At 41.5% G+C, this 27923-nt stretch overlaps 1 protein-coding gene across 21 annotated transcripts in view; it reads left to right on the forward strand.

Moving 5' to 3' along the window:
* The window catches only part of CARF (calcium responsive transcription factor), an 87670-nt gene that overhangs the window by 3846 nt on the left and 55901 nt on the right, over nucleotides 1-27923 (forward strand). For 14 of the 21 annotated variants that reach the window (XR_010580038.2, XR_012421382.1, XR_012421383.1 and 11 more), the window contains exon 2: nucleotides 1403-1566. The gene's annotated coding sequence lies outside the window, so the exon portion shown is untranslated. Of the gene's footprint in view, nucleotides 1-1402; nucleotides 1567-27586; nucleotides 27792-27923 lie in introns of all 21 variants that reach the window. The other 7 variants (XR_012421387.1, XM_074009773.1, XM_074009776.1 and 4 more) reach the window with 1 other exon arrangement.

Here is a 27923-nt window from a genome sequence, read left to right on the forward strand (position 1 = left end):
TTTTCTAAAGTACTTTTGAGCAATATTTATTTATTGATTGATTGATTTTTGAAACAGAGTCTCGCTCTGTCGCCAGGCTGGAGTGTAGTGGTGCGATCTTGGCTCCCTGTAACCTGCGCCTCCCAGGTTCAAGCAATTTTCCTGCCTCAACCTCCGTAGTATCTAGGACTACAGGCACGCACCACCACACCTAGCTAATTTTTTTTTGTATTTTTAGTAGAGATAGGGTTTCACCATGTTGACCAGGATGGTCTCCATCTCTTGACTTCGTGATCTGCCCACTTTGGCCTCCCAAAGTGCTGAGATTACAGGTGTGAGCTACCGGCATCCAGCCAAGCAATATTTTTTAATGTAGTTAAGATCTGGCGCTGATAATGAATAGATTTAAAGATGTTTTACATCTTAGGATCTTAACCAAGATATCTGGAATTAAACTCAACTTCAAGCTGCTTTCTCTTTAATTATCCTGTTTGGGGATTTATTCTCAGATTACTGGTTTTAACAATAATGTTTTAATACACAGAAGTCTATGAAGGATACTCAACAACATGATTGGATGCTAAGACCTTTTTTATTTTTTTTGTATATTACACATAAGAAATTACTTCCAAAATTTTGAACTGATAGAATTGCTGTTGAATAAGATCACAACAGCAATGGCCCAAGTATGGTCCTTGAAAGAGATATGACAACAATCTGAATAATCTCTACCCCTCTGCCATACATTCACTGTATAAAAACAACAAAAAGCCTTTTCTTCCTAAAATAAAAACACTGAGCTACTAATTTTACAGATGCTTTCCAATCTTTACTTTTGGTATAAGATAAAATCCACTTTTTACATGTGATAACAAAACATTCTAGAAAACAATTTGCCAGCAAAATGTAATGCTTTAGTGTGTTTTCTGAAATCCAATCATTAACTTTAGGCTCCATATTTAATATTTTCTTTTTTGCTCTCTTTATCTAATTGTAATACTTCTTGCTTAAGAAATAAGCCAGTCAATTCTAGGGTTTGGGAGGTAGGGTATAGGGAGAAGAGCTTTTATTTTCAAGCTTCTTGTGGCTCCAAAAGATGCTGTAATAGTAAATATTTTCATCAATGAAAATGTAATTTGCTAGACATCTTTGTTTCAGTGATAGTTATAATATGTGAGAATTTAAATATTCCAAATCCCTCATTTTAGACAAGGAAACAGGCACAGATTGTCATCTGCCCCAAGATACATGCAGTTATCTGTAAAGTCAGTCCTTGTCTTTAGTTCTTTTCAACTGAGTCAATTGATGGTTCTACCACACCAGGCTGATAATGGTTATTTTAAAATAAAACCTTCATAACAAAATCTAATGCATTTATGTGTGGAAAAATAAAATATACATTAAATACCTTCTCATTACACAGAAAATGCTGCTGTGAAGACCCAGTTAAAGCTTTCACATAAATGAAGCTACAGCTATCATGATTTAGTGCCCCCAAAGAAAGAACTTCGGTGGACAAGAAAGGACATTTCTGGGGGTAGTAGAATGCTTGAGGCCTGGAATTTAAACCTGACCCACTATCTGAAGGTAATATTTTTTAACTAATTGAAAGTAACAACTTTATTTTAAAAAGTTAACTATTGTCTATTACATATTTAAAAAGTCAAATTACCCTTTGTATAAGATATTTTGTTCAATTTATGTTTATCAGTTGGAAAAAACCTTTTTTAAAAATTATACTTTAAGTTCTAGGGTACATGTGCACAACGTGCAGGTTTGTTACATATGTATACGTGTGCCATGTTGGTGTGCTGCACCCGTCAACTTGTCAGCACCCATCAACTCGTCATTTACATCAGGTATAACTCCCAATGCCACCCCTCCCCCCTCCCCACCAATAGGCCCTGGTGTATAATGTTCCCCTTCCTGTGTCCAAGTGATCTCATTGTTCAATTCCCACCTATGAGTGAGAACATGCGGTGTTTAATTTTCTGTTCTTGCAGTAGTTTGCTGAGAATGATGGTTTCCAGCTTCATCCATGTCCCTACAAAGGACATGAACTCATCCTTTTTTTATGGCTGCATAGTATTCCATGGTGTATATGTGCCACATTTTCTTAATCCAGTCTGTCACTGATGGACATTTGGGTTGATTCCAAGTCTTTGCTATCGTGAATAGTGCCGCAGTAAACATACGTGTGCATGTGTCTTTATAGCAGCATGATTTATAATCCTTTGGGTATATACCCAGTAATGGGATGGCTGGGTCGTATGGTATTTCTAGTTCTAGATCCTTGAGGAATCGCCATACTGTTTTCCACAATGGTTGAACTAGTTTACAATCCCACCAACAGTGTAAAAGTGTTCCTATTTCTCCACATCCTCTCTAGCACCTGTTATTTCCTGACTTTTTAATGATTGCCATTCTAACTGGTGTGAGATGGTATTTCATTGTGGTTTTGATTTGCATTTCTCTGATGGCCAGTGATGATGAGCATTTTTTCATGTGTCTGTTGGCTGTATGAATGTCTTCTTTTGAGAAATGTCTGTTCATATCCTTTGCCCACTTTTTGATGGTGGTGGTTGTTTTTTTCTTGTAAATTTGTTTGAGTTCTTTATAGGTTCTGGATATTAGCCCTTTGTCAGATGAGTAGATTGCAAAAATTTTCTCCCATTGTGTAGGTTGCCTGTTCACTCTGATGGTAGTTTCTTTTGCTGTGCAGAAGCTCTTTAGTTTAATTAGATCCCATTTGTCAATTTTGGCTTTTGTTGCTGTTGCCTTTGGTGTTTTAGACGTGACGTCCCTGCCCATGCCTATGTCCTGAATGGTATTACCTAGGTTTTCTTCTAGGGATTTTATGGTACTAGGTCTAACATTTAAGTCTCGAATCCATCTTGAATTAATTTTCGTATGAGGAGTAAGGAAAGGATCCAGTTTCAGCTTTCTACTTATGGCTAGCCAATTTTCCCAGCACCATTTATTAACTAGGGAATCCTTTCCCCATTTCTTATTTTTGTCAGGTTTGTCAAAGATCAGATGGCTGTAGATGTGTGGTGTTTTTTCTGAGGGTTCTGTTCGTTCCATTGGTCTATATCTCTGTTTTGGCACCAGTACCATGCTGTTTTGGTTACCGTAGCCTTGTGGTATAGTTTGAAGTCAGGTAGCGTGATGCCTCCAGCTTTGTTCTTTTGACTTAGGATTGTCTTGGCAATGCGGGATCTTTTTTGGTTCCATATGAATTTTAAAGCAGTTTTTTCCAATTCTTTGAAGAAAGTCATTGGTAGCTTGATGGGGATGGCATTGAATCTATAAATTACCTTGGGCAGTATGGCCATTTTCACAATATTGATTCTTCCTGTCCATGAGCATGGAATGTTCTTCCATTTGTTTGTGCCCTCTTTTATTTTACTGAGCAGTGGTTTGTAGTTCTCCCTGAAGAGGTCCTTTACATCCCTTGTAAGTTGGATTCCTAGGTATTTTATTCTCTTTGAAGCTATTGTGAATGGGAGTTCATTCATGATTTGGCTCTCTGTTTGTCTGTTACTGGTGTATAAGAATGCTTGTGATTTTTGCCCATTGTTTTTGTATCCTGAGACTTTGCTGAAGTTTCTTATCAGCTTAAGGAGATTTTGGGCTGAGACAATGAGGGTTTTCTAAATATACAATCATGTCGTCTGCAAACAGGGACAATTTGACTTCTTCTTTTCCTAAGTGAATACTCTTTATTTCTTTCTCTTGCCTGATTGCCCTAGCCAGAACATCCAACACTATGTTAAATAGGAGTGGTGAGAGAGGGCATCCCTGTCTTGTGCCAGTTTTCAAAGGGAATGCTTCCAGTTTTTGCCTGTTCAGTGTGATATTGGCTGTGGGTTTGTCATGAATTGCTCTTATTGTTTTGACATACGTTCCATCAATACCGAATTTATTGAGAGTTTTTAGCATGAAGGGCTGTTGAATTTTGTCAAAGGCCTTTTCTACATGTATTGAGATAATCATGTGGTTTTTGTCTTTGGTTCTGCTTATATGCTGGATTACGTTTATTGATTTGCGTATGTTGAACCAGCCTTGCATCTCAGGGATGAAGCCCACTTGATTGTGGTGGATAAGCTTTTTGATGTGCTGCTGGATTCGGTTTGCCAATATTTTATTGAGGATTTTTGCATCGATGTTCATCAGGGATATTGGTCTAAAATTCTCTTTTTTTGTTGTGTCTCTGCCAGGCTTTGGTATCAGGATGATGTTGGCCTCCTAAAATAAGTTAGAGAGGATTCCCTCTTTTTCTATTGATTGGAATAGTTTGAGAAGGAATGGTACCAGCTCCTCCTTGTACCTCTGGTAGAATTCGGCTGTGAATCCGTCTGGTCCTGGACTTTTTTTGGTTGGTAGGCTCTTAATTATTGCCTCAGTTTCAGAGCCTGCTATTGGTCTATTCAGGGATTCAACTTCTTCCTGGTTTAGTCTTGGGAGAGTGTAAGTGTCCAGGAAATTATCATTTCTTCTAGGTTTTCTAGTTTATTTGCGTAGAGGTATTTATAGTATTCTCTGATGGTAGTTTGTATTTCTGTGGGGTCGGTGGTGATATCCCCTTTATCATTTTTTATTGCATCTATTTGATTCTTCTCTCTTTTCTTCTTTATTAGTCTTGCTAGCAGTCTATCAATTTTGTTGATCTTTCAAAAAATCAGCTCCTGGATTCATTGATTTTTTTGGAGGGTTTTTTGTGTCTCTGTCTCCTTCAGTTCTGCTCTGATCTTAGTTGTTTCTTGCCTTCTGCTAGCTTTTGAATGTGTTTGCTCTTACTTCTCTAGTTCTTTTAATTGTGATGTTAGGGTATCAATTTTAGATCTTTCCTGCTTTCTCTTGTGGGCATTTAGTGCTATAAATTTCCCTCTACACACTGCTTTAAATGTGTCCCAGAGATTCTGGTATGTTGTGTCTTTGTTCTCATTGGTTTCAAAGAACATCTTTATTTCTGCCTTCATTTTGTTATGTACCCAGTAGTCATTCAGGAGCAGGTTGTTCAGTTTCCATGTAGTTGAGCGGTTTTGATTGAGTTTCTTAGTCCTGAGTTCTAGTTTGATTGCACTGTGGTCTGAGAGACGGTTTGTTATAATCTCTGTTCTTTTACATTTGCTGAGGAGTGCTTTACTTCCAACTATGTGGTCAATTTTGGAATAAGTGCAATGTGGTGCTGAGAAGAATGTATATTCTGTTGATTTGGGGTGGAGAGTTCTGTAGATGTCTATTAGGTCTGCTTGGTGCAGAGTTGAGTTCAATTCCTGGATATGCTTGTTAACTTTCTATCTCGTTGATCTGTCTAATGTTGACAATGGGGTGTTGAAGTCTCCCATTATTATTGTATGGGAGTCTAAGTCTCTTTGTAAGTCTCTAAGGACTTGCTTTATGAATCTGGGTGCTCCTGTATTGGCTGCATATATATTTAGGATAGTTAGCTCTTCCTGTTGAATTGATCCCTTTACCATTATGTAATGGCCTTCTTTGTCTCTTTTGATCTTTGATGGTTTAAAGTCTGTTTTATCAGAGACTAGGATTGCAACCCCTGCTTTTTTTTGTTTTCCGTTTTCTTGGTAGATCTTCCTCCATCCCTTTGTTTTGAGCCTGTGTGTGTCTCTGCATGTGAGATGGGTCTCCTGAATACAGTAAACTGATGGGTCTTGACTCTTTATCCAATTTGCCAGTCTGTGTCTTTTAATTGGATCATTTAGTCCATTTACATTTAAGGTTAATATTGTTATGTGTGAAGTTGATCCTGTCATTATGATATTAGCTGGTTATTTTGCTCGTTAGTTGATGTTGTTTCTTCCTAGCATCGATGGTCTTTACATTTTGGCATGTTTTTGTAGTGGCTGGTACCAGTTGTTCTTTTCCATGTTTAGTGCTTCCTTCAGGGTCTCTTGTAGGGCAGGCCTGGTGGTGACAAAATCTCTAAGCATTTGCTTGTCTGTAAAGGATTTTATTTCTCCTTCACTGATGAAACTTAATTTGGCTGGATATGAAATTCTGGGTTGAAAATTCTTTTAAGAATGTTGAAGATTGGCCGGGCGCGGTGGCTCAAGCCTGTAATCCCAGCACTTTGGGAGGCCGAGACGGGCGGATCACGAGGTCAGGAGATCAAGACCATCCTGGCTAACACGGTGAAACCCCGTCTCTACTAAAAAAAATACAAAAAAACTAGCCGGGCGAGGTGGCGGGCGCCCGTAGTCCCAGCTACTCCGGAGGCTGAGGCAGGAGAATGGCATAAACCCGGGAGGCGGAGCTTGCAGTGAGCTGAGATCCGGCCACTGCACTCCCGCCTGGGCGACAGAGCAATACTCCGTCTCAAAAAAAAAAAAAAAAGAATGTTGAAGATTGGCCCCCACTCTCTGCTGGCTTGTGGAGTTTCTGCCGAGAGATCTCTTGTTAGTCTGATGGGCTTCCCTTTGTGTGTAACCCGACCTTCCTCTCTGGCTGCCCTTAATATTTTTTCCTTCATTTCAACTTTGATGAATCTGACAATTATGTGTCTTGGAGTTGCTCTTCTCGAGGAGTATCTTTGTGGTGTTCTTTGTATTTCCTGAATTTGAATGTTAGCCTGCCTTACTAGATTGGGGAAGTTCTCCTGGATGATATCCTGAAGAGTGTTTTCCAAGTTGGTTCCATTTTCCCCGTCACTTTCAGGCACACCGATCAGACGTAGATTTCGTCTTTTCACATAATCCCATATTTGTTGAAGGCTTTGTTCATTTCTTTTTCCTCTTTTTTCTTTACACTTCTCTTCTCACTTGATTTCATTCATTTGATCTTCAATCACTGATACTCTTTCTTCCAGTTGATCGAGTCGGTTACTGAAGCTTGTGCATTTGTCACGTAATTCTCGTGTCATGGTTTTTATCTCTATCAGTTCTTTTAAGGACTCCTCTGCATTGATTATTCTAGTTATCCATTCTTCCATTCTTTTTTCAAGATTTTTGGTTTCTTTGCGCTGGGTACGTAGTTCCTCCTTTACCTCTGAGAAGTTTGATTGACCGAAGCCTTCTTCTCTCAACTCGTCAAAGTCATTCTCCTTCCAACTTTGATCAATTGCTGGTGATGAACTGAATTCCTTTGGAGGGAGAGATGCACTCTGATTTTTTGAATTTCCAGCTTTTCTACCCCTGCTTTTTCCCCATCTTTGTGGTTTTATCTTCCTTTGGTCTTTGATGATGGTGATGTACTCATGGGGTTTTGGTGTGGGTGTCCTTTCTGTTTGTTGGTTTTCCTTCTAACAGTCAGGACCCTCAGCTGCAGGTCTGTTGGAGTTTGCTTGAGGACCACTCTAGATGCTGTTTGCCTGGGTATCAGCAGTGGAGGCTGCAGAAGATACAATATTGCTGAACAGTGAGTGTTGCTGTCTGATTCTTGCTCTGGAAACTTCGTTTCAGAGATGTGCCCAGCTGTGTGAGGTGTGAGGTGTCAGTCTGCACCTAGTGGGGTATGTCTCCCAGTTAGGCTACTCAGGGGTCAGGGACCCACTTAAGCATGCAGTCTGTCCATTCTCAGATCTCAGCCTCCGTGCTGGGAAACCCACTGCTCTCTTCAAAGCTGTCAGACAGGGTCATTTACCTCTGCCGAGGTTTCTGCTGCTTTTTGTTTAGCTATGCCCTGTCCCCAGAGGTGGAGTCTACAGAGGCAGGCAGGCCTCGTTGAGCTGCAGTGGGCTTCACCCAGTTCAAGCTTCCTGGTGGCTTTGTTTATCTACTTATGCCTCAGCAATGGCGGGCGCCCCTCCCCCAACCTTGCTGCTGCCTTGCAGTTAGATCTCAGACTGCTGTCCTAGCAATGAGGGAGGCTCCATGGTCCTGGGACCCTCTGGGCCAGGTGTGGGATATAATCTCCTGGTGTGCCATTTGCTAAGACCCTTGGTAAAGTGCAGTATTAGGGTGGGAGTTACCTGATTTTCCAGGTGTTGTGTGTCTCAGTTTCCCTTGGCTGGGAAAAGGGATTCCCTTCCCCCTTGCACTTCCCAGGTGAGGCGATGCCTCGCCCTGCTTCAGCTCTCGCTGGTTGGGCTGCACCCGCTGACCAGCACTGATGGTCTGGCACTCCCCAGTGAGAAGAACCCAGTACCTCAGTTGAAAATGCAGAAATCACCCATCTTCTGTGTTGCTTGCGCTATGAGCTGGAAGCTGGAGCTGTTCCTATTCGGCCATCTTCGGAAAGAACATTTTATACCTGGTTATTTAATATTAATATCTTCATTCTTAAAAACTTTACTTTGACAGGGCCGGTCATGGTGGCTCACGCCTGTAATCCCAGCACTTTGGGAGGCTGAGGCGGGCGGATCATGAGGTCAGGAGATCGAGACCATCCTGGCTAACAGCGTGAAACCCTCATACAAAAAAAATTAGCCCGGCATGGTGGCGGGCACCTGTAGTCCCAGCTACTCTGGAGGCTGAGGCAGGAGAATGGCGTGAACCCGGGAGGTGGAGCTTGCAGTGAGCTGAGGTTGTGCCACTGCAGTCCAGCTTGGGCGACAGAGCAAGACTCTGTCTCAAACAAACAAACAAACAAACAAAAAAGTTTACTTTGATGGAGTTAATTGGCAGTTAGGGATAAAAATTTATAGCATGTACTGGCATTCAGGATAGCTGGGAAAATCAGCTGTTTTAAGTCACTCTGCAGTTGTCCGGATTGAAGAAGATAAAGCAAATTGATGGAAGAAAGGAGGAAGGAAGAATAATACTTTTTACTGCATCCAAATTATTTTTTTAAAGTGTGTCTGTAATTTAAAAATGTACTTTTAATCTCCATTTCAACAATAGCTTAGGTCAATTGTCATATTAAAACCCACTTTTCTGTATAGAAACTATTTTAATATTTTCTCAGTGTAACCACAAAAAGCTTCTTTAACCCATAGATTTTCATTCCCAGAAGGCAGTAGAAAATATAGTTATTTTTATTCCATTGGCAAAATCCCAATATGGGCAAAATTCTGCAGTAGGTGGTTTCTGTTTGGCAGTCTTTCTCTGTCAACGTACTCACCACCCCTTAACTAGTGTACTTACCTAAGGCAGTCACACTTCCCTCAGTCTTCACTGCAGCATTCTGTGCAGGCCCACTGAATCCCTCTAAGTTCTTTGAGTCTCACCTGTACTTGCTTTCTCACCTCCAAGTAAAACTTTTCACTCTCTCAGGGTAGCTCTTTTAAACTCGTTTTAAAGGAAGACATCTGTCCTTACATAAATTTATACAAATTTGTTAATAGCTGATGTTCTCTCCAGAGTTTTTTTCTTTTTAAGAAAAAGGGCTTATTGATGTCAATGAAAATTTTACTGATGAAATTTCAGAGTGAGTGAGCAAAAGTAAATAAAGTAAAAAAAAAAAAAATTTAGGCTAGTAAAGGGTAACTTGCAGTGGGATCAGAGTACCTGTCAGGAAACTGGGAATATTTAGAATTCTTACCCTTAAGCTATTGGCACTTTTTACAATTTCTTCCTAAACTCCACTTCTCAATCTGTTCTACCTAATGTTTTTTCACTGGCTACAATGCCTGCATAGTTACAGCTCTAGTTTTTGGATGGTGTCAGAGATAGAGCTTTTTGTATGTTAGGGTACTGCTTCTAATTAAATTTCAACCAGCAAAAGTTGCAAACAAAAAGGAACAAATAATTTCTTTTAACATCTTTAATTTGTTAACCTATCCAGAAAAAGATTTAAAGCTATGGATTTTTGACTAATAAAGGCAGAAGGGAGCTTTGTTTATTGCCTGAAAAAAGTTCCTATTGTAATAATAGAGTACGGGCTTTGAAATAAACACATGTAGGTTTGAGTTCTTGCTTAGCCACTCAGCATATTTGTAATCTTGGGAAAGTTACTTATTCACCTATCCTATATGTACATTGGAACAAGTAACTGAATCACAGCGTCGTTGAAAGGGTTGAATAAAATGATATAGGTAAAACTCTTAGCGTAGTACCTTACTATGGTAAATGCTCAATAAATGATAACCTTATAATTTTGAGCAATGAACCTCATCTTTTTCTATAAAATGGTGATAATAATAGGTCCTATATCACAGAATAGTAGAGTGATTGTTGATGATTCTAGCTAATAATTATTTAGGATAGTTGAAATTCAATACATTTTATTTTGTAACTATGACAATTAAATTCATAATCTTAATTGATCTATCATAATAGTGCTTATATTTTAAAAGTCAAAGAGCTCTCAGAAATATTAAGAAATTTTTTTAAATCTTGATGTCATCATGTTTAGACAGTGAATATTCAGTTTACTTTAGAAAATTAAGCCAGATGTAGTGGCTCACACCTGTAATCCCAGCACTTTGGGAAGCTAAGGGGAGCAGATCACTCAAGGCCAGGAATTCCAGACCAGCCTGGCCAACATGGTGAAGCCCGTTCTGTACTAAAAATTAAAAAAATTAGCTGGGCATGGTGGCGCATGCCTGTAATCCCACCTACTCAGATGGCTGAGGCACAACAATCACTTGAACCTGGGAGGCGAAAGTTGCAGCGAGCCAAGATCGTGCCACTGTACTCCAGCCTGGGCGACAGAGCGAGACTCCGTCTCAAAAAAAAAAATTTTGGGTGCAGTGCCTTACACCCATAATCACAGCACTATGGGAGTTCAAGGTAGGTGGATCACCTGAGATCAGGAGTTCAGGACCAGCCTGACCAACACGGAGAAACTCCGTCTCTACTAAAAATACAAAATTAGCCGGGCGTGGTGGCACCTGCCTGTAATCCCGGCTACTCAGGAGGCTGAGGCAGGAGAATTGCTTGAACCTAAGAGGTGGAGGTTGCAGTGAGCCAAGATCGCGCCATTGCACTCCAGCCTGGGCAACGAGTGAAACTCCGTCTCAAAAAAAAAAAAGAAAAAAGAAAAACTGTATTTATATCGTATTCTTGACAATTTATTTTAGAATAGTAAATTGTATTCCTAATAGGAAAAAAGCAAGAAAAAAGATAAATTTTTTAAAAGTTATATTCCTAATAGGTATTTTATTTTTAATGAGCCCCCCAGTAGGACCTTATTTGCAGTTGAATTTAACTTTGTAAAAAGTTTCCTGTTTTAATAGAGTTCTTTTGCATTTCTGTTCAGTGCACATTGGAAGTCACTCAATAAATAATAGTTAAATGAATTTTAAAAGTCAGGATAATCAGCTCTTAGAAACAAAAAATCTTAGTATTATTATTATATTTTTTGAGATGGAGTCTCGCTCTGTTGCCAGGCTGGATTGCAGTGGCGCAATCTTGGCTCACTGCAAGCTCCGCCTCCCAGGTTCACGCCATTCTCCTGCCTTAACCTCCCAAGTAGCTGGGATTACAGGTGCCCACCACCACACCTGGCTAATTTTTTTTTTTTTTTGTATTTTTAGTAGAGATGGGGTTTCACCATGTTAGCCAGGATGGTTTTGATCTCCCGATCTCGTGATCCGCTCACCTCAGCCTCCCAAAGTGTTGGGATTACAGGCGTGAGCCACTGCGCCCAGCCGATCCCATGTTTTTTTGTTTTGTTTTGAGAGGGTCTTACTCTGTCACCCAGGCTGGAGTGCAGTGATGTGATCAGAGCTCACTGCAGCCTTGAACTCCTGGGCTCAAGTGATCCTCTCACCTCAGCCCTCTGAGTAAGTAGCTAGGACTGCAGGCACAAGACATCACACCTGGCTAAATTTTTTTGGTTTTTGTAGAGACACAGTCTTGCCTTGTTGCCCAAGCTGGTCATGAACTCCTCCCCTCAAGTGATCTTCCTGCCTTGGCCTCCCAAACCACCAGAATTATAGGCGTGAGCCACTGTATCTAGCTCCCATGCTCTTTGTCTAGTATATTTATGAGATGTTCGTGGATTTTAAAAGTTAGACAATAATATTGAAATAGAGCTTTTTAGTCATCTAAAAATGTAAAAGTTTTTCAATGTTTTTAAAAGATAGTACAAAAAAATTTTTTCAATGTTTTTCAAAGACAGTATAGAGAAAAGTATATTTAGAATCTCACACTAAGCCCAGAGAAGTTTTGATTATATCAGTTAGATAACTGGAATTTGTTTTTTTCTTTGTGTGGGTTGCCCAGTCTGTTCTTGAACTCAGGCAATCCTCCTGCCTTTGCCTTATGTACAGATTTTTGTGGGATATAAATTTCCAGCTCCATTGGGTAAATACGTAGTAGTGCACTCTCTAGGTAAGCCTATGTTTTAGCTTTGTAAGAAACTGCCAAACTATCTCCTAAAGTGGCTATACCATTTTCCATTCCCAGCAACAACAAATGAGAGTTCCTGCTGTCCTGCATCCTTGTCAGCATTTGATATCATCAGTTGTTTTATTTTAGGTATTCTAATAGGTGTTTGTGATACCTAAGTTTTCATTTCATTTGCAATTCTCCTATGACATATGATGTTGAGCATGTTTTCATATGTTCATTTACCATCTTTGCCTTCTTTGGTGAAGTGTATCTTTTCAACATTTTTAAAACTGGGTTCTTATTGTTGAGTTTTAAAAGTTCTTTGTATGGCTGGGCTCAATGGCTCACGCCTGTAATTCCAGCACTTTGGGAGGCCGAGGCAGGCGGATTGCGAGATCAGGAGTTCGAGACCAGCCTGACCAACATGGTGAAACCCCATCTCTACTAAAAATACAAAAAAAAAAAAAAAAAAAAAAATTAGCTGGGCGTGGTGGCGCACACCTGTAATTCCAGCTACTCAGGAGGCTGAACCAGGAGAATCACTTGAACCCAGGAGGTGGAGGTTACAGTGAGCCAAGATCCTGCCTCTTCACTCCAGCCTGGGCAACAGAGCAAGACTCCATCTCAAAAAAAAAAACCAAAAAACGTTATTTTTATATTTGGGATACAAAGCCTTTATCGGAATGTATTTTGCAAATATTTTCTCCCAGTTTGTAGTTCATCTTCTCATTTATTTGACATTGTCTTTTCCAGAGAGCAGAAGTTTTTTATTTTTATTTTTTGAGACAGAGTTTCACTATTGTTGCCCAGGCTGGAGTGCAGTGGTGCAATCTCGGCTCACTGCAACCTCCATCTCCTGGGTTCAACTGATTCTCCTGCCTCAGCCTCCCGAGTAGCTGGGATTACAGGTGTGCGCCACCACGCCCAGCTACTTTTTGTATTTTTAGTAGAGACAGGGTTTCACCATTGTGACCAGGTTGGTCTCGAACTCCTGACTTCAGGTGATCCACCTGCCTCAGCCTCCCAAAGTGCTGGGATTACAGGCAAGAGCCTCCGCGCCGAGCTGAGAGCAGAAGTTTTAAAAATACAGTGTTAAAGGCATGATCCATGAAAGAAATAATAAACTGGACTTCATTAAAATTAGTGTTGTATTTAAAAAGTCATTGCCATACCCAAAATCATCTATGTTTTCTCCTCTGTTATCTTCTAGGAATTGTATAGTTTGTGTTTTACATTTAGTTATATGATTCTTTTTTTTTTTTTTTTTTTTTTTGAGACGGAGTCTTGCTCTGTCTCAGGCTGGACTGCAATGGCGCAATCTTGGCTCACTGCAAGCTACGCCTCCCAGGTTCACGCCATTCTCCTGCCTCAGCCTCCCGAGTAGGTGGGACTACAGGCTCCTGCCACCATGCCTGGCTAATTTTTTCTTGTATTTTAGTAGAGATGGGGCTTCACGTGTTAGCCAGGACGGTCTCGATCTCCTGACCTTGCAATCCGCCTGCCTCAGCCTCCCAAAGTGCTGGGATTACAGGCGTGAGCCACCGCGCCTGGCCTATATGATTCTTTTTGAGTTAATTTTTTTTTTTTTTTTTTTTTTTTTTTTGAGACGGAGTCTCGCTCTGTCACCCAGGCTGGAGTGCAGTGGCCGGATCTCAGCTCACTGCAAGCTCCGCCTCCCGGGTTCACGCCATTCTCCTGCCTCAGCCTCCCGAGTAGCTGGAACTACAGGCGCCCGCCACCTCGCCCGGCTAGTTTTTTGTATTTTTTAGTAGAGACGGGGTTTCACCGTGTTAACCAGGATGGTCTCGATCTCCTGACCTCGTGATCCACCCGTCTCGGCCTCCCAAAGTGCTGGGATTGCAGGCTTGAGCCACCGCGCCCGGCCTTTGAGTTAATTTTTTAAGGGTGTAAGGTTTGTGTGTACATTCATTTTTTTGCATGTAGATGTCCATTATTCCAGCACCATTTGTTGAAAAGACTATCCTTTCTCCACTGAATTGCTTTTATTCTTTTGTTAAAGATCAGTTGACTGTGCAGATCTATACCTAGTCTCTTTATTCTATTATTTTAATCTATTGGCCGGTTCTTTTGTTTGTTTGTTTTTGTTTTGACAGTATCATGTTATCTTTTTTTTTTTCTTTGAGACGGAGTCTTTTTTTTTTTTTTTTTTTTTGAGACGGAGTCTCGCTCTGTCGCCCAGGCTGGAGTGCAGTGGCGCGATCTCGGTTCACTGCAAGCTCCGCCTCCCGGGTTCACGCTATTCTCCTGCCTCAGCCTCCCGAGTAGCTGGGACTACAGGCGCCCACAACCGCGCCCAGCTAATTTTTTGTATTTTTAGTAGAGACGGGGTTTCACCGTGGTCTCGATCTCCTGACCTTGTGATCCACCCGCCTCGGCCTCCCAAAGTGCTGGGATTACAGGCTTGAGCCACCGCGCCCGGCCGAGACGGAGTCTTACACTGTTGTCCAGGCTGGAGTGCAGTGACATGATCTTGGCTCACTGCAACCTCTGCATCCTGGGTTCAAGCAGTTCTCATGCCTCAGCCTCCCAAGTATCTGGGACTATAGGCGTGCACAACCACACCCAGCTAATTTTTGTATTTTTAGTAGAGATAAGAGTTTCACCATGTTGACCAGGCTGGTCTCAAAATCCTGACCTCAGGTGATCCACCTGCCTCGGCCTTCCAAAGTTGTGAGATTACAGGCATGAGCCACCATGCCCCGCCAGTATCATGTTGTCTTGAATAGATTATCATAGGTTTACAGTAAGTCAGGTCTTGAAATTGGGTTGCATCAGTTCTCCAACTTTGTTCTTCAGTATTGTACTGGTTATTCACTTAGGTCTTTTGCCTTTTCACATAAACTTTAAATCAGTTTTTTGATATGCACAATATAACTTGCTGTTTTCTTTTTCCCATTTTTAGAGACAAAGTCTTGCTCTGTCACCCAGCCTGGACTGACTTGCTGTATTTTGTTTGGGATTTTATTGAATGTATAGATCAAGTTGGGAAAAACTGACGTCTTAAAAATATTGAGCCTCCTGGTCTATGAACATGGACTCTCCATTTATTTAGATATTTGATATTTTTCGTCAGAATTTTATAGTTTTCCTCATATGTTTCCTTTGCTTATTTCATTAGATTCATATCTAAGTATCTCTCTCTCTCTCTCTCTCTCTCTCTCTCTCTCTCTCTCTCTTTCTCTCTCTGGTGCTAACATAAATAGTGCTGGGTTTTGTCTTGTTTTGTTTTTTTGAGATGGAGTCTCACTCTGTCACCCAGGCTGGAGTGCAGTGATGTGATCTCACCTCACTACAACCTCCACCTCCTGGGCTCAAGCAATCCTCCCACCTCAGCCTCCCAAGTAGCTGGGACTACATGCATATGCCACCACACCCAGCTAATTTTTGTATTTTTAGTAGAGACAGGGTTTTGCCATGTTGCCCAAGCTGGTCTCAAACTCCTTGGCTCAAATAATCTGTCCACCTTGACCTCCCAAAATGCTGGAATTTCAGGCATGAGCCCCCGGGCCTGGCTGGTATTATGCTTTTAAATTTCAAACTCTAATTAATCATTCATTGCTGGGATACAGGAAAGTGATTGACTTTTGTGTATGAACCTTTTATCCTGCAACCTTGATACCTTGGTAGAATTGTTTATTAGTTCCAGGAGGTTTTTGGTTTTGTTTTGTTTTTTTTTGTCCTTTGGGATTTTGTACAAAGACAGTTATGTCATCTGCATATAAAGACAGTTTTATATCTTCTTCCCAGTCTGTATATCTTTTATTTTTATTTTTATTTTTTTGTTTTATTGCTTTACTAGGACTTTCTTTTTTTTTTTTGAGACGGAGTCTCGCTCTGTCCCCCAGGCTGGAGTGCAGTGGCCGGATCTCAGCTCACTGCAAGCTTCGCCTCCCGGGTTTACGCCATTCTCCTGCCTCAGCCTCCCGCGTAGCTGGGACTACAGGCGCCCGCCACCTCGCCCGGCTAGTTTTTTGTATTTTTTAGTAGAGATGGGGTTTCACCATATTAGCCAGGATGGTCTCGATCTCCTGACCTTGTGATCCGCCTGTCTCGGCCTCCCAAAGTGCTGGGATTACAGGCTTGAGCCACCGCGCCCGGCCTTACTAGGACTTTCAATACTATGTTGAATAGGAGTGATGAGAGGGGCCATCTTCATATTGTTCCCAATCTTAGGGGAAAAGTATCTAGTTTTTCACCATTAAGTATGATGCTAGCTGTAGGTTTTTTTGTTGTTGTTGTGCTTTATCAAATTAACAGTCACCCCTTTACCTAGTTTGTTGAGAGTTTTTATCATGATTGGTGTTGGATTTCATCAAATGCCTTTTCCTTTTTTTTTTTTTGAGACGGAGTCTCGCTCTGTCGCCCAGGCTGGAGTGCAGTGGCCAGATCTCAGCTCACTGCAAGCTCCGCCTCCCGGGTTCCCGCCATTCTCCTGCCTCAGCCTCCCGAGTAGCTGGGACCACAGGCGCCGCCACCTCGCCCGGCTAATTTTTTGTGTTTTTAGTAGAGACGGGGTTTCGCCGTGTTAGCCAGGATGGTCTCGATCTCCTGACCTTGTGATCCGCCCGTCTCGGCCTCCCAAAGTGCTGGGATTACAGGCTCCATTTTTTTTTTTTAATTAAATAAATAGAGGCTGAGTCTTACTGTACTGCCCAGGCTAGTCTCTAACTCGTGGCCTCAAGTGATCCCACCTCAGCCTCCCAAAGTGTTGGGATTACAAGTGTGAGCCACCAGGCCTGGCCTGCTTTTTCTGTGTCTGTTGATATATGATCATACAATTTCTGTTGATGTGATGCCTAATGTAATTCTAATGCCTTTTTATGTGATGGATTACATTAATTTATTTTCACATATTGAACGAGCCCTGTGTACCTGTAATAAATCCTATTTGGTTGTAGTGTATGATTTTTTGGTACATTTGTAGAATTGATTTGCTAATATTTTATTGAAGATTTTTATATTTATGTCATAGGAGATATTATTCTATAGTTTTCCTTTTTAAAAATATCTTGCCAGGTGTGGTGGCTCATGCTTGTAATCCCAGCACTTTGGGAGGCCTAGGCAGGTGGATCACCTGAGGTCAGGAGTTCAAGACCAGCCTAGCCAACATGTTGAAACCCCATCTCTACTAAAAATACAAAATTAGCCAGGTGTTGTGGTGTGCGCCTGTAATCCCAGCTACTCGGGAGTCTGAGAAGAGAGAATCGCTTGAACTCGGGAGGCAGAGGCTGCAGTGAGCCAAGATTGCGCCACTGCACTTCAGCCTGTGCAAGACAAAACGAGACAAAACTCTGTCTCAAAAAAAAAGAAAAAGAAAAGAAAAAAAAAATCTTTATCTGGTTTTGGTATTAGGGTAATACTGGTCTTGTAGGATGAGTCAGGAAATGTTCCTTCTGCTTCTGTTTTCTTTAAGATGTTATAGAGCATTGGCATATTTCTTCTTTAAATGTTTGGTAAAATTCACCAGTAAAACATCTGGGCCTATTGCTTTCTATTTTTGAAGGTTATCAATTATTGATTCAGTTTCTTTTATAGAAATTTACCTATTTAAATTATGTATTTTATTGGCTTTAATTCACAGTAAGCTTGATTACTTTTTCTTTTTAACAGTTAAATATTCATGCTGATAGGACATACGTCTCATTATACAGGACACTTTCTTTCTTTCTTGTTTTTTCTTTCCAGCTTTTAAGTTCAGGGAGTATGCGTGCAGGTTTGGTACACGGGTAAATTGCATGTTGTGGGAGTGTGATGTACCAATTATTTTGTCACTCAGATAATGAGCATAGTACTTAATAGGTAGTTTCTTGATCCTCATCCTCCTCTCACTTTCCAACCTCAAGTAGAATCCAGTGGTCTGTTCCCCATTTTGACACAGATGCTTTCTGAGGTTTATACTGTAAATATAGTCACAAAAATTTATTCTCATTTAGATAAATCTAGAGCTGTCTCCTGAAAGTGTATCTTTGTTGCTACAAAAATGTTCTAGAATTCTTCGAGGGCCTTTGATTGTTTTGAATATTAGGGAAATGTACAGTGGCAAATAATGTCACCAGCTTCATTCTGTCCAATACACTTTTCATTTAGTCTGAATACCTGTACTTTGAACTACGTTCATGAAACTCCTGTTTTATTTAATTGAGATTTGAAATTTCGTATGTCCTACTCCTTTTTTTTTTTTTTTTGAGACGGAGTCTCGCTCTGTAGCTCAGGCTGGAGTGCAGTGGCTGGATCTCAGCTCACTGCAAGCTCCGCCTCCCGGGTTCACGCCATTCTCCGGCCTCAGCCTCCCGAGTAGCTGGGACTACAGGCGCCCGCCACCTCGCCCGGCTAGTTTTTTGTATTTCTTAGTAGAGACGGGGTTTCACCGTGTTATCCAGGATGGTCTCGATCTCCTGACCTCGTGATCCACCCGTCTCGGCCTCCCAAAGTGCTGGGATTACAGGCTTGAGCCACCGCGCCCGGCCTGTCCTACTCTTTTATAGTGTCAGTAGAAAAGTATAATTTTGTTACGTATTAGTGATCTAAGCTGAATTTTCCAAAGTTCTTTTTTTTTTTTTTTTTAATCTCGCTCTGTCGTCCAGGCTGGAGTGCAGTGGCGTGATCTCGGCTCACTGCAACTTCCATCTCCCAGGTTCAAGCTATTCTCCCGCCTCAGCTTCCCAAGTAGCTGGGACTACCAGTGCGTGCCACCGTGCCCGGCTCATTTTTTGTATTTTTGGTGGAGACAGGGTTTCACCATGTTAGCGACGATGGTCTCGACCTCCTGACCTTGTGATCCGCCTGCCTCGGCCTTCCAAAGTGCTGGGATTACAAGAGTAAGCCATTGCACCCGGCCCAAAATTCTTTAATTCCAGAAAATTTTAGATCTATGTGAACACCTCAGTACATTGAAGAAATTTCTATTACCTTGCCATCAGACAGCTTTATATTAAATTAAATCTCTATATTCAGGTCAGTTTCTTTTGCATTTTCCATAATTGTGTTGGTTAATTAGCAAACATGAGTTCACTTAAAATGTTCACTTCCCGAACTGTGATATCATGAAATAAACCTGATTTTAAAAATTCAGATATAGTTATAAAACACACAGAATATAAATTTTATACATAGAGACTTTAAGTGTCTTGATCATCCTTGTATCTCCAGCACATGAAACAGTATTTGTCATGTAGGTGTGGAGTAATAATTCATTTATTGAATGAATATCTGCTTATAAATACATATGCTTAGAAAAAGTCTGGAAGAATATGCAGAAATGTTAATGGCAGTGATTTCTGTAAAATTATAAGTGACTCTAACTTTCTGATGTTGCTACATTAACATATATTTGTTTTAATGACATAAACAATAAAACTTAAAAATTTATTGAAAATTGTTTTTTTCCTGAGATGGGGTCTCACTCTGTCACCTAGGCTGGAGTGCAGTGGCAGGATTATGGCTCAAGCCTCAAACTCCTGAGCTCAACCAATCCTCAGCTTGGGATTGGTTGGGAACCAAGCTCAACCTCAGCTTCCCAAGAAGCTATAGGGACTATAGGCACACACCACCATGCATGGCTGATTTTTTTTTTTTTTTAATAGAGACAGAATCTCATTATATTGCCCAGGCTGATCTCAAACTCTTGCTTCAAGCCATTCTCCACCTTGGCTTCCCAAAGTGCTAGGATTACATGGATTAGCCACCACTCCCAGCCCTTAAGAAATTTTTAATCTTTTGAGACAGGGTCTTGCCCTGTCATGATCATGGCTCACTGCAGCCTCAACCTCCTGGGCTCAGGCAATCCCCTCACCTCAGCTTCCTGAGTAGCTGGCACAGACACATGCCACCACAACCAGCTAATTTTTAAAAAATTTTTTTGTAGAGATGGGGGGGCGTCTCACTATGTCACTCAGGTTGGTCTTGAACTCCTGGACTCAAGTAACCTGCCTGCCCCAGCCTGCCAAAGTGATGGGATTACAGGCGTGAGCTGCCATACCTGGCCTGGAACAAGAAAAGGATACCCACTCTCACCACTCATCTTTAACATAGTACTGGATGTCCTACTAGCCAGAGCAGTCAGACAAGAGAAAGAAAGAAAGAGCATCTAGGCTAGTTGCTGTGGCTCACGCCTATAATCCCAGCACTTTGGGAAGCTAGGGTGGGTGGATCACCTCAGGTCCAGAGTTCGAGACAAGCCTGGTCAATATGTCGAAACCTCGTCTCTTCTAATATTACAAAAAAATTAGCTGGTTGTGGTGACAGGCTCCTGTAATCCTAGCTACTTGGGAGGCTGAGGCAGAGAATCACTTGAACCCAGTGGGTGAAAATTGCAGTGAGCTGAGATTAAGTTTGTACCACTGCACTCCAGCCTGGGTGACAGAGTGAGACTCTGTCTCAAAAAAGAAAAAAAAAATAAAAGAGCATCCCAGTTGGTAAAGAGGAAGTCAAACTGTCACTGTTTGCAGATGATATGATTGTTTACCAAGAAAACCCTAAAGACTCCTCCAGAAAGCTCCTAGGACTGATCAAAGAATTCAGCAAAGAAGGCCAGGTGAGGTGGCTCACGCCTGTAATCCCAGCACTTTGGGAGGCTGAGGTGGGCAGATCACCTGAGGTCAGGAGTTCAAGACCAACCTGACCAACATGGTGAAACCCCGTCTCTACTAAAAATACAAAATTAGCCAGGTGTGGTGGTGCATGCCTGTAATCCCAGCTACTCAGGAGGCTGAGGCAGGAGAATCACTTGAACCTGGGAGGCAGAGGTTGCCATGAGCCAAGATCATGGCCGTTGCACTCCAGCCTGGGCAAAAGAGTGAAACTCCATCTCAAAAAACAAAAAATAAAGAATTCAGTAAAGTTTCCAGATACAAAATTAATGTACGTAGTTAATTTTGTATAGTAGCTCTCCTTTACACCAACAGCAGCCAAGCTGAGAATGAAATCAAGAACTCAACCCCTGTTACAATAGCTGCAAAAAAAGTAGAATACTTAGGAATATACCTAACCAAGGAGGTAAAACACCTCTGCAAGGAAAACTACAAAACACTGTTGAAAGAAATCATAGACAACATATACAAATGGAAACATATCCCATGTTCATGGATGGGTAGAATCAGTATTGTGAAAATGACCATACTGCCAAAAGCAGTTTAGAAATTCAATGCAATTCCCATCAGAATACCACCATCATTCTTCATAGAATTAGAAAAAAAAAATCCTAAAATTCATATGGAACTAAAAAAAGAGCCTGCATAGCCAAAGCAAGGCAAAGCAAAAAGAACAAACCTGGAGGCATTACATTACCTGATTTCAAACTATACTATAAGGCTGTACTCACCAAAACGGTATGGTACTGGTATAAAAATAGGTATATAGACCAGTGGAACAGAATAGAGAACCCAGAAGTAAAGCCAAATACGTACAGCCAGCTGATTTTTGACAAAGCAAACAAAACCTTCAAGTGGTGAAATGACACCCTATTCAACAGATAGTGCTGGGATAATTGACTAGCCACATGTAGGAGAATGAAACTGGATCCTCATCTTTTACCTTATATGAAAATCGACTCAAGATGGATTAATGACTTAAATCTAATGTGATTTTAATTTTTGTTTCCCTAATGACTAATGCTGATTGTCTTTTTGTGTGCTTACTTGCTAGCTATATATCTTCTTTAGTGAAGCTATATCTTCAAACATCTTGCCAACTTTTTTAGTTGAGTTGTCTTATTGAGTTGTAAAAGTTTTTTAGAGTTTGGATATAAGGCCTTTGTCAGGTATATGTTTTGCAAATATTTTTTCCCATCTGTAATGAGAACACATTTTAAATTTTGACGAAGTCCAATTTGTAGATTTTTTTCTTTTATATTTTGTGCCGTTTGTTTCATGTTTAATATGTCATTGCCAAGTCCAAGGGTACAAAGATTTTTCTCCTGTGTTTTCTTCTAGAAGTTTTATCATTTGATAGTCTGTGATCCATTTCAAGTTGATTTTCTATCTGGTGTGAGATAAGGGTCAAGGTTTATTGTTTTACATATGGCTATTTAGTTGTTTTAGCATCATTAGTTAAAAAGTGTCCTTTTTCTCTTGACATATCGATATATTTGTCAAAAAGCTTCTCAGCTCCGTCTCAAATCTGTCCAGTTCAGCCTGCTTGCCTCCACTCTGTCCTCCACCATATCTATCAGGGTGACCCAGAAGTCCTACAAGGTATCTACCTCTGGTCCCTAGGCCCTTGGCAGCTGCTTATACAAGAATGGGCCGGGTGTCTGCATCAACTCCTAGAGCTTCTCCTGGATGGGCAATAGCAGCAGCTTCCAAGGGGGCCTGGACACTGGCATGGGTCTCAGGGAAGGCTATGCCAGGGCTGGTGGTATGGGGGAGCATCACAGGTGCCACAATGACCCAGAGCCTCCCGAGTCCCCTTAAGCTGAATGTGCACACCAACATCCAGGCTGTATGCGCTTAGGAGAAATTGCAGATCAGGACCCTCAACAAGTGTGCCCCCTTCATTGACAAGGTGCCCTTCCATTAACCAATGTTTGGCTGTTCCCTTCCCTCCCCTACCCTTCCCCACCTCTGGTAACCACTATTCTACTCCCTACTTGTATGAAATCAAACTTTTAACTTTCCACATGAGTGAGAACACGCAGTATTTGTCTTTCTGTGCCTGGCTTATTTCTCAAACATAATGTCCTCTAAGCCCATCTATGTTGCTGTGAATGACAGAGTTTCATTCTTTTTTATAGCTAAATAGTATTCTACTGTGTATATATACCACATTTTCTTTATCAGTTTATCTGTTTATGGACACTTAGGTTGATTCCCTATCTTGACCATTGTGGGATAATGATGTAATAAACATGGGAGTGTAGCTTTCTCCTTGACTTACTGATTTCCTTTCCTTTGGATATTTACCCATTAGTGGAATTGCTGGATCATATGGTAGTCTATTTTTAGTTTTTTTGAGTAATCTCTATACTGTTTTTCATATGGCTATACTAATTTACACCAACAATGTATGAGTTCCCTTTTCTCCAAATCCTTGCCAGCATTTGTCATTTTTTCTTTTTGATAATAGCAATTCTAACCGAGGTGAGATGATAGCTCATTGTGATTTTGATTTGTATTTACCTGATTCTTAGAGATTTTTAAAAAATATATATACCTGTTGACCGTTCGTATGTCTTCTTCGTGAGACAGGGTCTCGTTCTATTGCCCAGGCTGGAGTGCAGCGGCTCAATCTCGGCTCACTGCAGCCTCAGTCTCCCAGGCTTAGGTGTGAGCAGCTAGGACCACAGGTCCATGCCACCACCCTCGGTTAATTTTTTTGTGTTTTTGTAGAGACAGGTTTCACCATGTTGTCTAGGCTGGTATCAAACTCCTGGCCTCAGGCAATCCTCCAGCCTCAGCTTCCCCAAATGCGAGGATTACAGGTGTGAGCCACCACGCCTGACCTGTATCTTCTTTTGAGAGATGTCTGTTCAGCTCATTTGTCCATTTTTAAATGAAATTATTTATTTATTAATCCCTTGTTGAATAGTTTGCAAATATTTTCTTCCACTCTGCAGGTTGTCTCTTCACTGTGTTGCTTGTTTAGTTTGCTGTACAAAAGCTTTTTAGTTTGATACAAATCCGTTTGTCTATTTTTGCTTTTGAGGTCTTAGCCATAAAATCTTTGCCTAGACCAATGTCCTGAAGTGTTACTCCTGTGTTTTCTTCTGGTAGTTTTATAGTTCCAGGTCTCAACATTTAAGTCTTTAATCCATTTTTAGTTGGTTTTTATATATGGTGAGAGCTACGGGTCTACTTTCATTTTACTACATACAGATATCCAGTTTTCCCCGGACCTTTTATCAAAGAGACTGTCTCTTCCCCAGTGAATGTTCTTGGTGCCTGTGTTGAAAATCAGTTGGTTGTAAGTGCGTAGATTTTTCGTTTTGTTTTGTTTTCTATTCTCTACCATTGGTGTGTCTGTTTTTATGCCAGTACTGTGATGTTTTGGTTATATAGCTTTGTAATATATTTTGAAGCCAGATAGTGTGATGCTTCCAGCTTTGTTCTTTTTGCTTAGGATTGCTTTGGCTAGTCAAGGTCTTTTGTGGTTCCATACAAATTTTAAGGTTGGTTGTTTTTTTTTTTTTTTTCTATTTCTGTGAAGACTATCATTGGGATTTCAGGGTTTTTTTTGTTGTTGTTGATGTTTTGTTTTTTAAGAGATAGGGTCTTGCTGCATTGCCCAGACTGGCCTTGGACTCCTGGGCTCAAGCAATCCTCCTGCCTCAGCCTCCTGAGTAGCTGGGACCATAGGTGTGTGCCATTGTACCCAGCTCATTGGTATTTTTATAAGGATTGCAGTGAATCTGTAGATCGCCTTTGGTAGCATGGTCATTTTCACAATATTAATTATTCCAACCCATAAATGTGATGTCTTTCCATTTTTTGTGTGTGTTCTCCAATTTATTTCATTCAATGTGTGTGGGGTTTTGTTTTGTTTTGAGACAGGGACTCAATCTGTCACCCAGGCTGGAGTGCAGTGGCTCGATCTCGGCTCATTCCAACCTCTGCCTCCTGGGCTCAAGCGATTCTCATGCCTTAGCCTCCTGAATAGCTGGGATTATAGTTGTGCATCACCATGCCTGCCTAATTTTTGTATTTTTAGTAGACACAGAGTTTTACCATGTTGGGCAGGCTGGTTTCAACTCCTGACCCCAAGTCATCCGCCTGCCTCAGCTTTCCAAAGTGCTGGGATTACAGGCCTGAGCCACCACACCTGGCCTCATTCAGTGTTTTACAGTATTTAATGGTATCCCATAATTCTTATAGACTTTCTTTGTTCATTTTCATTGTTATTTCCTTCTTTTCTCTCTCTGGGTAATTTCAAATGACCTATGTCCAAGTTCAGAAATTCTCTCTGCTTGATCAAGTCTGCTGTTGAAGGTCTCTATTGTATTTATTTCATTCATTGAGTTCTTTAGCAGCAGGATTTTTGTTTTGTTCTTTTTATTATTTATATCTCTTTGTTGAATTTCTTGTTCATATTGTGAGTTGTTTTCCTGATTTCATTGAATTATCTATTTGTATTTTCTTGTTTCTTGTTAAGTTTAAGATCATTTAAAAAATTTTTGGCAACTCGTTGACTTTCTTATCATTGGAATTTGTTACTGGATTCCCTTGGAATTTGTTACTAGATATCATTGGAATTTGTTACTGATTGTCCCTTGATCAACACAGGTTTAAACTGCACAGGTCCTGTACTCCGATTTTCTTCATCCTCTACCACCCCTGAGACAATGGGACCAACCCCTCCTCTTCTTCCTCTCCCTTAGCCTATTCATCTTACATTTAGATGATGAGGATGAATACCTTTATGATGATCCACTTCCCCTTAATGAATAGTAAATACATTTTCTCTTCCTTATGACTTACTCTCTTTTCTTTTCTTTTTTTTTTTTTTTTTTGCAATGGAGTTTCACTCTTGTTGCCCAGGCTGGAGTGCAATGGTATAATCTCGGCTCACCGCAACCTCCGCCCCCTGGATTCAAGCGATTCTCCTGCCTCAGCTTCCTGAGTAGCTGGGATTACAGGCATGTGCCACCATGCCTGGCTAATTTCATATTTTTAGTAGAGACAGGGTTTCTCCATGTTGGCCAGGCTGGTCTCAAACTCTCGACCTTAGGTGATCCGCCTGCCTCGGCCTCCCAAAATCCTGGGATTACGGGCATGAGCCACTGTGCCTGTCCATGACTTTCTTAATAAACTTTTATTTAGCTAACTTTATTATAAGAATACAGTGTATAATACTGTACATATAATACATATAATATAAAACTATATGTTAATTGACTGTTTATGTTATTGGTAAGACTTCCAGCCAATAGTAAGATATTAGTAGTTAAGCCTTTGGGGAGTCAAAAGTTATACACTCATCTTTGACCATGTGAACAGTTGGTACCCCAATTCCTGTGTTGTTCGAGGGTCAGCTGTATTATGTTCCTTTGGTAGCGTCATACTTCCTTGTGTTTCTGTGTCAATATCTGTGTATTTGGTGGAACAATTGCCTTTTCTAAACTTTCTAGAGTAACTTCGTAGAGAAAGACTCTCACCTGCAGTTGGGTTTTATCGTGCCAGTCAGGAAGGGTGTAGTGTCTGTTTGTGGATAGGTGCAGTGGTATAGTTTCCATGCAGCTTCTTCAGCTGCATTCAACGTCAGCAATAACTGGGTGCTCAGTGACCTAGTCTGTAGAAGTTTGTGGCAGTGACAGTGGCAGCATAGGTTGTTAATGTCCTTGGTGTCAAAGGCTTTTGGAGTACTCCTATCCTAATTTTCTCCCCAAAGGGAAGACTTAACCAAGGTGTGAGGTCTGACACAGTCTACAAGTAGCTACAGTAGCGCTGGGTTCTAGGTACTGGTGCTAGGACACAGGGTCTGTATTAGTCTGTTCTTGCACTGATATAAACAAATACTTAAGACTGGGTAATTTATAAAGAAAAGAGGTTTAATTGGTTCATGGTTCTGCAGGCTGTACAGGAAGCCTTGTGGTTTCTTCTTCTGGGGAGGCCTCAGGAAGCTTCCAATCATGGTGGAAGGCAAAGAGGGAACCAGCATTTCACATGGCAGGAGCAGGAGGAAGAGAAAGAGTGGGGAAGTGCCACACACTTTTAAACCAGATCTCACTATCTCAAAGAGAGCTCTGGGCAGATGACGTTAAACCATGAGAAACCCCCACCATGATCCAATCACCTCCCACCAGACCCCACCTCCAACATTGGGGATTACAATTGAATGTTAGATTTGGGTGGGGACACAGATCCAGACCATATCAGGGTTTCACAAACCTATTATGGCACCTGAGTTTTGGGGTACAGGTTAGCACTCTGTGGCAGAGTTGGATGTAGATAGACCACAGAGCTAGGATCTGTGACTCTCAGATACCCTCTAGCAGCTCAGGCCCAGGGAGCCAGGTTGTAGCTGTGATTCTACCTCTGAGGGGCAGGGCACAGAACTGGCTCAACCCTAAAGAGAATGTAGAGGGTACCCTGGAGGTTTGGGAGCAGGGTACAGCTCCAGTTCGGGAACATGAGCCAGCAGGGCTCGGTGGTAACTCAAGTCCCTGGGGGATGAAGCACCATTTAGTAGTAACTATAGTCCCTGGGATGGTGGAACTTGGCAGTATCTCAGACTCTGTGAGGCCAGTTGCAGCAGCAGCAGCAGCAGCAGCAGCAAGTGCCCCAGAAAGGTGGAGTACAGCTGTTGTTTAGGCCCTGGGGGTGTAGGGAACAGCATAGCAATGACTGCACTCCCTATGCAGAAGGGTGTCTTAGCAGCTGACTCTAGGGGGCTAGTCCAGCTCTAGGGAGGATGACTACTAGAGGAGTTTGGTCTGTAGGGCAGAGTGTCTCAGCTCAACCACTGCTCTGTTTCCCTAGGACACAGGATACTATGTCAGCTCAGCCCTGGGATGGGCAGCTGTTCAACTTGGCCACAGCACCAGTTCTCCAGGGCCCCATGTGCTGCTTCAGCTTCAGCCTGGGGGGCATGACCGTTCCAGGAGGCCCAGGCATCATTTCCTGGAATGTGGGTAGTTGCTTCACCTTATGCACTGGAGAGGCATGACTGCTCTGAGCAGCTAAGGTACTGTTTCCCTGGGAGGCAGGATACTGCTTCAGCTCTGGCCTGAGGGGGTGATAGGAGGGGTAGGTGGGGTGGCTCCATCTCTGCTTCCCCCTACCCCTGTACGGGGGTATAACAGCTGTTCACAGCTCA

The sequence above is a fragment of the Macaca fascicularis genome, chromosome 12 (genome assembly GCF_037993035.2).
Source record: "Macaca fascicularis isolate 582-1 chromosome 12, T2T-MFA8v1.1".
NCBI classification, from domain to species: Eukaryota; Metazoa; Chordata; class Mammalia; order Primates; family Cercopithecidae; genus Macaca; species Macaca fascicularis.